Here is an 11,952-nt window from a genome sequence, read left to right as displayed (position 1 = left end):
CAGGTGGTGCTTGATTGCATAAATATATACACCAATCTTATTATTATCATGCTTATATACATTTATTAGAAAATCCAAACATATAATAAATCTCCTAAGAGGGGAGTATAAAAATTACAAATTAGCAATAATAATAACATTCACATGCACATAAAAACATGGTATTCAAAGAAACCAATACCATTACACAGGGCGGCTTTGTCAAGAAGCTTTAAACTAGATTTTCTCTTTGACCACACTTTAATAGGTATTATGTCCTTTAGGGCAACTGTTGAAAACCGGTTCTTGATATAGACTGCTGTGGACATGGCTTCCATCCAAAACTGCTTATCTAGGTGTTCGTCTTTTATCATAACTCTTACTCTCTCCACTAGTGCATGGTTTGTTCATTCACTGACACCACCTTACTCAGGGGTATAGGCAATGATCATATTTTCATTATTCTATATTTTCTTAAGAATTGTTTCTCTTGAGATATCCTCCATTATCAGATTTGAGGGTCTTGAGTCTGTGACCTCATTTTGAGTCTGAGTCTGTAATCTGCAGTCTTTTTTGCCACTTCAGATTTCTCTCCGATGAAGTACATGTATGTCATCCTTATGAAGTCATCTATGAATGTCACAAATTATCTGTATCCATTTACTGACTTTACATCCACTGGACCACACAGTGTTCTATCTAAAGTGGCTTTGTAACTTTATTTTTTGATTTTGAAAATGGCTGATGACTTTGTTTCCCTAATATGCAGCATTCACATATAGGTTTCTCTGTATCAGTTACTGACATCCCTGTAACCATCCCATACAGTAATTTTCAAACACTGTCGTATCCAAAGTAACCAAATCTTCTATGCCAGAGTTCTAGTGACTGCGACTTAATTGTCATCATCACGTAACAGTTAAGGATATACAATTGCTGACACCTTTTGCCTGTAGCTATCATTGTCCCACTTTTGTTTTGCACAATGCACTTTCCTTTAATAAAGTGAACTCTATGGGCTCTTTGTTCTAGGATACCTATGGCAATAAGATTTGTACCATCTTTGGTGCATAAAGCATATCTTGGATTCCTGTGTATTTTGTTCTTGCATTTTTTATTGACCTTTAATTTTTTCACATTTTTGTAGATGTAAGCACTTGTTTGCCAATCCCTTTGATGGTTAAAGGGTTACATTTGGTTAATTTGGTGTACCATTCCTCATTGCAGCTGAAATGCCTTTTTGCACCTGATTCAATATACCATTTCTGTGACTATCTGTAATACTCAGGGCTGACTCATCTTTGCCTTTATATGTATTGCTACATATAGCTACCATATTTATCCACTACTGTAATTTATACGAAGCAGCTACTGACTCATTGTACAGTGATGCAATGCAGGGATGTAAGTTCAGGCCAGTTGCCTAGAGGCAAGTTTGAGTTTGGTGCCCCACTTAAAAGATTAGGAAAACAAACATGGGGGGTCATTCCGAGTTGATCGCTCGTTGCCAATTTTCGCAACGGAACGATTAAGGCAAAAATGCGCATGCGCATGGTACGCAGTGCGCATGCGCTAAGTATTTTAACACAAAACTTAGTAGATTTACTCACGTCCGAACTAAGATTTTTCATCGTTGAAGTGATCGGAGTGTGATTGACAGGAAGTGGGTGTTTCTGGGCGGAAACTGGCCGTTTTCAGGGAGTGTGCGGAAAAACGCAGGCGTGTCAGGGAAAAACGCGGGAGTGTCTGGAGAAATGGGGGAGTGGCTGGCCGAACGCAGGGCGTGTTTGTGACATCAAACCAGGAACGAAACGGCCTGAGCTGATCGCAATCTGTGAGTAGGTCTGGAGCTACTCAGAAACTGCTAAGAATTTTCTATTCGCAATTCTGCTAATCTTTCATTCGTTATTCTACTAAGCTAAGATACACGCCCAGAGGGCGGCGGCCTAACGTGTGCAATGCTGCTAAAATCTGCTAGCGAGCGTACAACTCGGAATGACCCCCATGATGTGTATGTGTGTGTGTGTATAAATATAAATATATATCTATCTATATATATATATAAATATATATATATTTATTATAGATGTGCAGCGGGGCACTTTTCGTGTTTTGTGTTTTGGTTTTGGTTCTAATTTCACTTTCGTGTTCTGGTTTTGGCTTGGTTTTCCCAAAACCACCCTTTCGTGTTTTGGCTTTGGATCTGGATGATTTTTGAAAAAAACATAAAAACAGCTAAAATCACAGAATTTGGGGGTAATTTTGCTCCTAGAGTATAATTAACCCCAATAACAATCATTTCCACTCATTTCCAGTCTATTCTGGACACCTCACACTTCACAATATTGTGTTTAGGCCTAAAAGTTGCACAGAGGTGGCTGTATGACTACGCTAAGCGACACAACTGTGCGGCACAAACACCTGGCCCATCTAGGAGTGGCACTGCAGTTACAGACATGATGGCACTATTCAAAAACTAGTCCCCAAACAGCACATAATGCAAAGAAGAAAAAGAATTGCAATGAGGTAGTTGTATGACTAAGCCAAGTGACACAAACAATTAGGCCCATCAAGGCGTGGCACTGCAGTGGCAGACAGGAGGGCAGATATTAAAAAAAGGCCCCAAACAGCACATCATGCAAAGGAGAAAATGAATTGCAATGAGGTAGTTGTATGACTAAGCCAAGCGACACAAACAATTGGCCCATCTAGGAGTGGCACTGCAGTGGCAGACAGGAGGCAGATATAAAAAAAAAAAAAAAAGGCCCCTAACAGCACATGATGCAAAGAAAAAAAAAAAAGATGCACCGAGGTTGCAGTATGACTAAGCTAAGCGACACAACCACCTGGCCCATCTAGTAGTATCACGCAGTGGCTGAATGTCGAGAGTGGGCCGCAATTGTTCGGTCCACTGACAGCATCTCCAGCACGCTCCAGTCACTTTTAAAAGAATTCTGTAATTGGTGGACTTATACGCCAGTACCCCAGGACTAATACAGCAGTACCCCTGGACTCATACGGCAGTGTCACACAGGATGGAACTTTTCAAAAACTAGGCAACAAACAGCACCTCATGCAAAGATGTCGAAAAGATGCAATGAGGTAGCTGTATGACTAAGCCAAGCGACACAAACAATTCCCACTGGAATTATACGTCCAAATCGCTGGAATTATACGACCAAATCACTGGAATTAATTGGCAAGATCACTGTAATTAATAATTATAAATCCCTGAAATTAATTGGCAAAATCACTGTAATTATACATCCAAATCACTGGAATTAAATGGCAAAATCTCGCTATCACCTGCCTAGTGAAGTGGAATCTTGATGGGATTTGGTACCGGGGACACAATACCACCATCAATTGTCTAAATTCCACTGCACTAATGGCGGATACCGGGTGCTCGTCTAACACCAACATAAGTGTCAAGGCCTCAGTTATGAAGGCTTCCATCGTCATGTGAAGCTGAACCACTAGTCATGAACATAGGCCAGGGCCTAGCCGTTCCTTGCCACTCCGTGTCGTAAATGGCATATTGGCAAGTTTACATATCTCCTCAGACAATTTACATTTCTTTTTTGGGTCTTTTTACTAAACTTTGGCTTTTTGGATTTTACATGCCCTCTACTATCACATTGGGCATCGGCCTTGGCAGAAGACGTTGATGGCATTTCATCGTCTATGTCATGGCTAGTGGCAGCAGCTTCAGCACTAGGAGGAAGTGGTTCTTGATCTTTCCCTATTTTATACTCCAAATTTTTGTTCTCCATTTTTTTTTGGAGTTATATAACACAATATGCAGCACAGGAATGACTGATGGCTGATGGCCAAGACACTACCACTGGTCTAATGCAGCACAACACAACAATACTGTAAGAGACTTGTGGTTGTTGTTATTATTATTATTATTATACGGCAGCAGTGGACATATAGCAGCAGCGTATATCGTCACTGGTATTAGTGATTACACAGGACACTACCACTGGTCTGATGCAGCCCAACAGGTTGTTATAATTGTTATACTGCAGCAGTGGATATATAGCAGCAGCATATATCGTCACTGGAATTACTGATGACACAGGACACTACCACTGGTCTGATGCAGCCCAACAGGTTGTTATAATTGTTATACTGCAGCAGTGGATATATAGCAGCAGCGTATATCGTCACTGGAATTACTAATGATACAAGACACTACCACTGGTGTGATGCCGCCCAACAGGTTGTTATAATTGTTATACTGCAGCAGTGGATATATAGCAGCAGCGTATATCATCACTGGAATTACTGATGACACAGGACACTACCACTTGTCTGAAGCAGCACAACAGGTTGTTGTTATAATTGTTATACTGCAGCAGTGGACATATAGCAGCAGCGTATATCGTCACTGGAATTACTGATAACACAGGACACTACCACTGGTCTGCACAACACAGCACCACTTTATACAGCTACACTGGATATATGGCAGCAGAGAACACCAACACTGTGAATGGCTGGACTGATGCAGCACAATCCACTGACTACACTGTACTGGTCTGCACAACACAGCACCACTTTATACAGCTACACTGGATATATGGCAGCAGAGAACACCAACACTGTGAATGGCTGGACTGATACAGCACAATACACTGACTACACTGGACTGGTCTGCACAACACAGCACCACTTTACAGCTACACTGGATATATGGCAGCAGAGAACACCAACACTGTGACTGCCTGTACTGATGCAGTACAACAATACACTGAGTGACTACACTGGACTGGACTGAGCAGCACAACACTTGCCACCCCACTTTCTCGCCCCAACACATAGACACTGAACACTGAGGACACGTCCTCTCTATACACTCTCCGAGACTGGAGTGAAAATGGCGGGGACGCGTGGGTCCTTATATGGAATCCAAATCCAGCGAGAATCCGACAGCGGGATGATGACGTTTTGCCGCGTTCTGGTTTCCGAGTCAAGAGGGAAAATCCGAGCCCAGCTCGGATCCGGGCTCGGAAGGCAAAGTCCGGTAGGGTTCGGTTCTCTGAGAACCGAACCCGCTCATCTCTAATATATATATATATATATATATATATATATATATACTACAGTAAGGAAACATGCAGCAGCACTCGGAGATTCTTTTAAAAGTGCAGAAATGTATTAGAACAACAGTTCTATTAGTCCCTATAGCTGGAGTTTATCCTCCGGCCCTTATCAGTTATTGGTTTCACCTGCCTCAGGCAGGTGAAGCCAAGTCCTCGATAAGTGAAAATACATAGGTCCACGGCTTTTCGCAGACCCTATGTATTTTTGCGAGAAAACAGGGGTTTTCCTACAATTTAATTGGATAATGTGGATAAAAAAACAGCGATAAAATAACAAAATCTTGAACACCCCCAATTTGTCATGGCTGCGGCATTTTTGCTGCTAATTGTATACTGTCCCGTGCTGGAGATTAGAAGACTATATTGCAGTCAGCCTTCATAACCCAGCAGGTGAACGAAATTGTAACATGAGAAACAGTTGCAATAATAAATATTTCCTGGAACAATATTAGATTATCCTCGATACAAATGTATGTATTGCGATTACATTAAGACTGCTGAACAATTTATCAGCATCCTTTGCTGGAATGAAAAAATACACAGTATTAATTGACAGAGGGTTGAGACGAGGAACAATATTTGCATATTAAAATAGCAATAAATAATATGGGGTTTATTCAATGCCTGTAGAACTTTTTTTGAAGTCGGATCAGCAGTGTCGAAAATGGGCCAAAAACCTGTCAGAATTGGGCACTAATTCGTCAAAACATGTGGATCCGTGGCTAATCTGACGATCCATGCGTTTTCCGACAAGTTGGAAAAAACGGCAGCCTCACTGAATAGGTTGAATCCTGATTCGACGAAAAAAAGTTGGAAACTGCCGTCTTTCTGACTTGACGGCAATTCCGACTTCAATTGAATAGACCCCTATATTGAAATATAAGAAATAATAAATTAACAGACAAATATCTGGGGATGACCCGATTTAAAAAAAACAAACAGAAAAAACACATTTTTTTTTTACTTTGATCTTTATTTTATTACACCTTGAGCACATACATGATTCTAAACAATACGTACAATGTTTAATAAATATAAATATACCATATCAGATATAATATTGTTGTGCAATGAGACGGATCTCTTCCTTTTTTCAAAAAAACTTTTTGGAAATCCTGTATTACATTTTGAACAGTATTCACATTATTTTATCAGCATTCATTTGCTTTTTGATGTGACAATTATAGCACTTGAATTCAAATTTTCTCAATTTTTCACTTTTTAAATGCAATTCAGGGGTCTCAGCCCTTGAATCACAGGGCACATGTTATTGAAACTGTGATAACTTTGCCCTGTGATAACTTTGCTATTACTTAGTCTGTGGTTAATTTTGCTGGGTTTGCTTCTAATGCCACAACTGGGAAGTCAAACTCAGGTATAAAGTTTTGTAACATCTCTATAGTGATCTCTTTATCATCTATTTATACTCCAACAGACATTAGTTGCTGGTAACAGACATCGTTTGTCTATGCAATTACTTATAACACTGCATTCATTAAATTTTGTGTTATACAATACACATCTTAAATGTATTCTCTACATGAAATCTCCATGGAACAGCTTCATATGCAGGTATTAAACAGGTCTCTCATATGAGCTAAGCAGGAGACTTTTGTCTTCCACCATGTCACACGGTACAGTCTCACACAGTCAAAGCAAGATGGCCCCTGCACATGCTCAATAGAGATCTTGGTGGCCATCTTGGGATAGGGCATGAAGTCTCCCTGGAGAATGGGAATACTGGAGTTATTTAGCGCTATGTAAATTAATCCTATCCATCATTTAATCTGGAAACAACACCTCAGGAACACATAAAAGAGCTGCCCTCTGCAAAGATGGTGCTGCTGGGTGAGAAGGTGTCCATGGATCTCCTGCACGTCTGAGCCCAGAGAGCCTCATGTTATAAATGTCAGCAGCCAGTTCTGGACTCCTCCTCCTCTCTGCAGCTGGAAGGTTAGTCTAGACAGCTGGCTATGTTGCTGGGGGAGGAGGAGGTTGGGGGATCAGGGAATGCGCATTGCTGGCAAAAGCTGGCATTGCCCTCCACATCGGTAAGTAGGTGGCAGGGGCTTAGTACATATGAAAATGCAGTAAGAACCCTGAAAACTGGGTTTTTACTGCATTTTTACTTTAGTACATCCCGCTCTCATGCTCTCATGCTCCTAACCTGTACAGAGCCGGAAAGAGCCTATACCCAAGTTACACCCAACATGTTTGCACTTGCATAAATGAGCATTAGAAGCTGCATATTGAGCCAGGGCACAATGATAACTATGATTAAAGGTCTGTTTCAATAACACATTATTAAATTGAGCAATATTTATGTCAGACTTAAATCCCATATGCTTGGACAGTGGCAGGCAGCTATCTCTTTGTAGAGTAAGTTACTTTCCCTGTTTACTAGTTGATATAAAATAAAACATAAAAATTGTCTTTTTTATAAACATCTTTTGTTGAAATATAGCAGCATGAGAGTAAAATTACAAATACATCAATGAATGCATCATTTTACATATGCAAATTATTTGTAGATACACCCACCCCCATTCTCCACAGAACAAGAAGCATTTAGTTGCAAAAGAGGAACTGTAATACTTTGAATGTGAAAAAATATACATTCAGCACCCACAAACAAATATATGTATGTATTACATAAAGTATCAATAGCTATAAGTACAAAGTGTGCATCACTAGAAAATGTGTCACAGCAAATCATTTTAGCTTATTGGGATATATGGGTGTGGTATTGAAGGTCGACCACACTTAAGTCGACAGTGTCTAGGTCGACCACTATTGGTCGACAGTAACTAGGTCGACAGGGTCTCTAGGTCGACATGGTCTAGGTCGACAGGTCAAAAGTGTCAGCTCCTGGAGTCTTACCGGTATGCTGGGGCCGCGGGGCTGGCTTCTCTGGTGGTGTGCGGGCAGCGGTGGAGGTGGGCTGCTGCACCGGGTCCGTGGGCAGCAGTGGCAGCAGTGAGTTGGTCCGCTCGTGGCGGCGGGATGCCGCTACAGCGGGTCGCTCATGCTGAGCCATTGCTAGGAGACCAGAGGCAGTGAGCAATGTGGCTTTGCAGAAAGGTCTGCATTACTGGGCGCCGCTATGTTGAAGACCAAGTTTTAAGCATAGTTCCTGTTTCCTGTTTCTTCCAGCCAATCCAGGGGAAGCTCTCCCTATAAAAGGGGGCTGATTTAGGACAGGTACGCCAGTGCTTCAAGTTACAACCCTGTTGTTGGTGCTTTAGCCTGTGCTCCCTTGTCGTATTCTGGTTACTCCTGCTCCTGCTTGGTCGGTACCCTATTGCTGCTGCAGTCCTGCTGTTCCTAACCTGCTACTGCCTGTGGAAGCGCTCCTGGAAAACCCGGTCCAGTAAGACTCTTTGGGCACAGTCGGCCCCAGGTCTTCTGCCTCATCTTTCAAGCCACACTCCACAGATCTACTTCACCAGCCACGTCTTTGTACCACCGACCACAACCTGCAGATTGTTATCTTCAACCTCATCCTCCAAACCACAGTCCACAGTCCTTGTCTCCAGCCACATCTTCAACTACCATCCACAGTTCCACAGTTCATCATCTACAGTCTCGTCTTTCATATTACAGTCCACAGTTCTTTACCCCCAGCCACGTTCTTTTAACCACCATCAACAGTTCCGCATTTCATTATTCACAACATCGTCTTTCAAGCCACAACCTGCAGTTCTTTATCCGCAACTACGTTCTTTAACCATCGTGCTCCAGCCACAGTTCTCTACCTCAGCCCTGTACATAATAAATACTATTTATTGAGTTTCAACCCCGCCTACGTTCTTCATTGCTCCGTGTCCCATGCAAAGGAACTATATCCAACCCCCTCTTCTTGTTTACCCACAGTCATCTACCTCCTCAGGCAAGTCTCAGTTGCCGGATCCTTAAACTTTGCTAGATGTGACAGTAAGCACTGGCCCAATGGATTCGACGGGTGATCAGGCCTCAGGAGGGGATTCAACTGCAGATATCTGGTCTCGCTTAAGTAAGCAGGAGGCCACACAATCTCAAATTGTGCAGTTCATGCAGAATATGTCCGAACGTCTCGACTCTCTCTGTGCTGCCATGATGGCCACTCAAGTATCTACAGCTGCTCCCACATTAGCACCTCTGGTCCCGCTTCCTCCTGTACCAGTACCACTTCCACGGTTGCATTTGCCATCTCCCAGTAAGTTCGATGGGAAACCAAAACAATTCTGCGGGTTTCTTAACCAATGCGAAATTCAGTTCGAACTACAGTCAGCCAACTTCCCATCAGCACGAACCAAAGTAGCTTATATAATTTCTTTACTTACCGGGCAAGCGTTGGAATGGGCTTCACCCTTGTGGGAGAGGATCCTGTCTAACTATTCAGAATTCGTGGCCACCTTTCAAAGAATCTTCGACGAACTGGGCAGGACTTCTGCCGCCTCATTGGAGATCCTGCGCCTGGTCCGTCAGTACGTGATCCAGTTTCGTACTCTCTGCTCAGAACTGAACTGGAACGAGGAGGCTCTCATTGCAGCTTTCTGGAGCGGTCTCTCCTAAAAGTTCAAAGATGACCTCATAACTCAGGACGTACCTGATAAGTTGGATAAATTAATTTCTTTATGCAATAAATTAGACCTGAAGTACAGAGAACGCTGTATGGAGAGGTCGCGGTCAGATTGCCCTAAGCCTAGATTTGTTCTTTCACCAACACCATCATCACCAGCTGCGGAAGAACCCATGCCGATCAATCGTTCCCACCTCTCCAACGAAGAACATCAGAGACGGTGACAAGGGAACCTCTGCTTGTATTGTGGTGCATCTGATGACTTTGTCAAAACTTGCAATGTACGTCCGGGAAACGCCCGCTCCTAGCTTGTGCTGGAGAGGTCAAGCTAGGAGAATTCTCAGAATTACATACCAAGAAAGAGTCTGTCTTGTTAACTCAATTGGAGCTCCCTTCTTCTCTTCTCATCCCTGCACTACTCGACTCCGGAGCCGCCGAAAGCTTCATTACATCAGCTCTGGTCAAACGATCTGGAATACAAATGGTTCCTTTGGATCGTACCATTTCTGTTACTGCAGTGGATGGAAGTTATATCCCTGAGGGTATTATATCCTTTCATACTATCCCTCTCAAAATGAAGGTCGGAGTTCTTCATTCAGAAAAAAAATCTCTTTCCTTGTAATTCCTAAAGCCTCTCATGAACTGATCCTAGGGTTTCCATGGTTAATCAGGCACAATCCCCACATAGACTGGCAAACTATGGATGTTCTCTCTTGGGGACAAGACTGCTTCCAGAATTGTTTACCTTCAGTAAGACCTCTCTGTTCTTCCAGTCCTTCCAGCCTTCCTATGGAATACCAAGCCTTTCAAGATGTTTTCAGTAAGCATGGGGCGGACACCTTGCCCCCGTATCGTACTTGGGATTGTCCCATTGAGCTAGTACCTGGTAAGACTCCTCCCCAAGGTTGAATCTACCCTCTCTCACTTCCCGAGACACAGGCCATGTCGGAGTATATCCGGGAGAACTTGGATAAAGGGTTCATCAGGTCTTCCACATCTCCGGCCGGGGCGGGGTTTTCCTTCGTCAAAAAGAAGGATGGGGGTTTGCGGCCCTGTATTGACTATAAAGGTCTCAATGACATAAACAATTAAGAACAGATATCCGTTACCCCTGATTCCAGAACTGTTCGACCGTGTTAGAGGAGCTACTGTATTTACTAAGCTGGACTTACGGGGGGCCTACAATCTTATACGTATTCGCCCAGGTGACGAATGGAAGACGGCATTTAATACCCACAACGGCCATTACGAATACCTGGTAATGCCTTTTGGCCTATGTAATGCCCCGGCTGTCTTTCAAGAGTTCGTTAATGAAATCTTCAGAGACCTCCTCTATGACTGCTTGGTAGTGTATCTGGATGACATCCTCATTTTTTCTAGGGATCTGAAGACCCATCGGGAACAAGTCAGAGAAGTGCTAACTCATTTACGAAGGAATCAATTATTCTGTAAATTAGAGAAGTGCATCTTCGAAGTACCCACGATTCCATTCCTCGGTTACATTCTTTCAGGGCAGAGGTTACAGATGGATCCCGCTAAAGTCCTGGCGATTCAGGATTGGGCACTTCCAGCTACCCTTAAAGGAGTTCAACGTTTCCTGGGTTTTGCTAACTTCTACCGAAGATTCATTCAAAATTATTCTTCTGTCATAGCTCCCATAACCGCATTAACTAGGAAAGGAGCCGATCCTACCAAGTGGTCTCCGGAGGCTTTGGAAGCCTTTTCGTCTTTAAAGGAGGCCTTCATGACCGATCCAGTTTTTCGACAACCTGATCTCAGCCGTCCGTTCTTGGTGGAGGTTGATGCCTCTACTGTAGGAGTAGGAGCAGTATTATCCCAGCTCTTCGAGGACAAGAAGGTCCATCCTTGTGCGTTCTTCTCGCGAAGATTTTCCCCTGCTGAACAGAATTACGCTATTGGGGAACAGGAATTACTGGCGATTAAGTTGGCCTTTGAGGAGTGGAGGTATTTGTTGGAGGGAGCTCAGCATCCAATCTCGGTAACCACGGATCACAAGAACCTCATGTATCTACAGTCAGCCCGATGTCTGAACCCACGCCAAGCAAGATGGGCACTCTTCTTTACCCGCTTTAACTTTAAACTTAGCTACCGACCAGGTTCCCTCAACAAAAAGGCAGATGCATTATCTCGCTCCCTAAGTTCTGAAGAACCCTCTGACAGTTCAAAAGAGCAATTCATCCTGGAATCCACCTCTTTTTCTGCAATCAATACCTCTCCACTTCCTCCTCCAGGAAATATCTTCGTTGCACCAAATCTTCTCAAAAAACTTCTTACGTGGGCCCA

The sequence above is a fragment of the Pseudophryne corroboree genome, chromosome 3 (genome assembly GCF_028390025.1).
Source record: "Pseudophryne corroboree isolate aPseCor3 chromosome 3, aPseCor3.hap2, whole genome shotgun sequence".
In the NCBI taxonomy this organism is placed as follows: Eukaryota; Metazoa; Chordata; class Amphibia; order Anura; family Myobatrachidae; genus Pseudophryne; species Pseudophryne corroboree.
The sequence above is the reverse complement of the archived record's forward strand: the minus strand, read 5'-3'. Positions refer to the sequence as shown.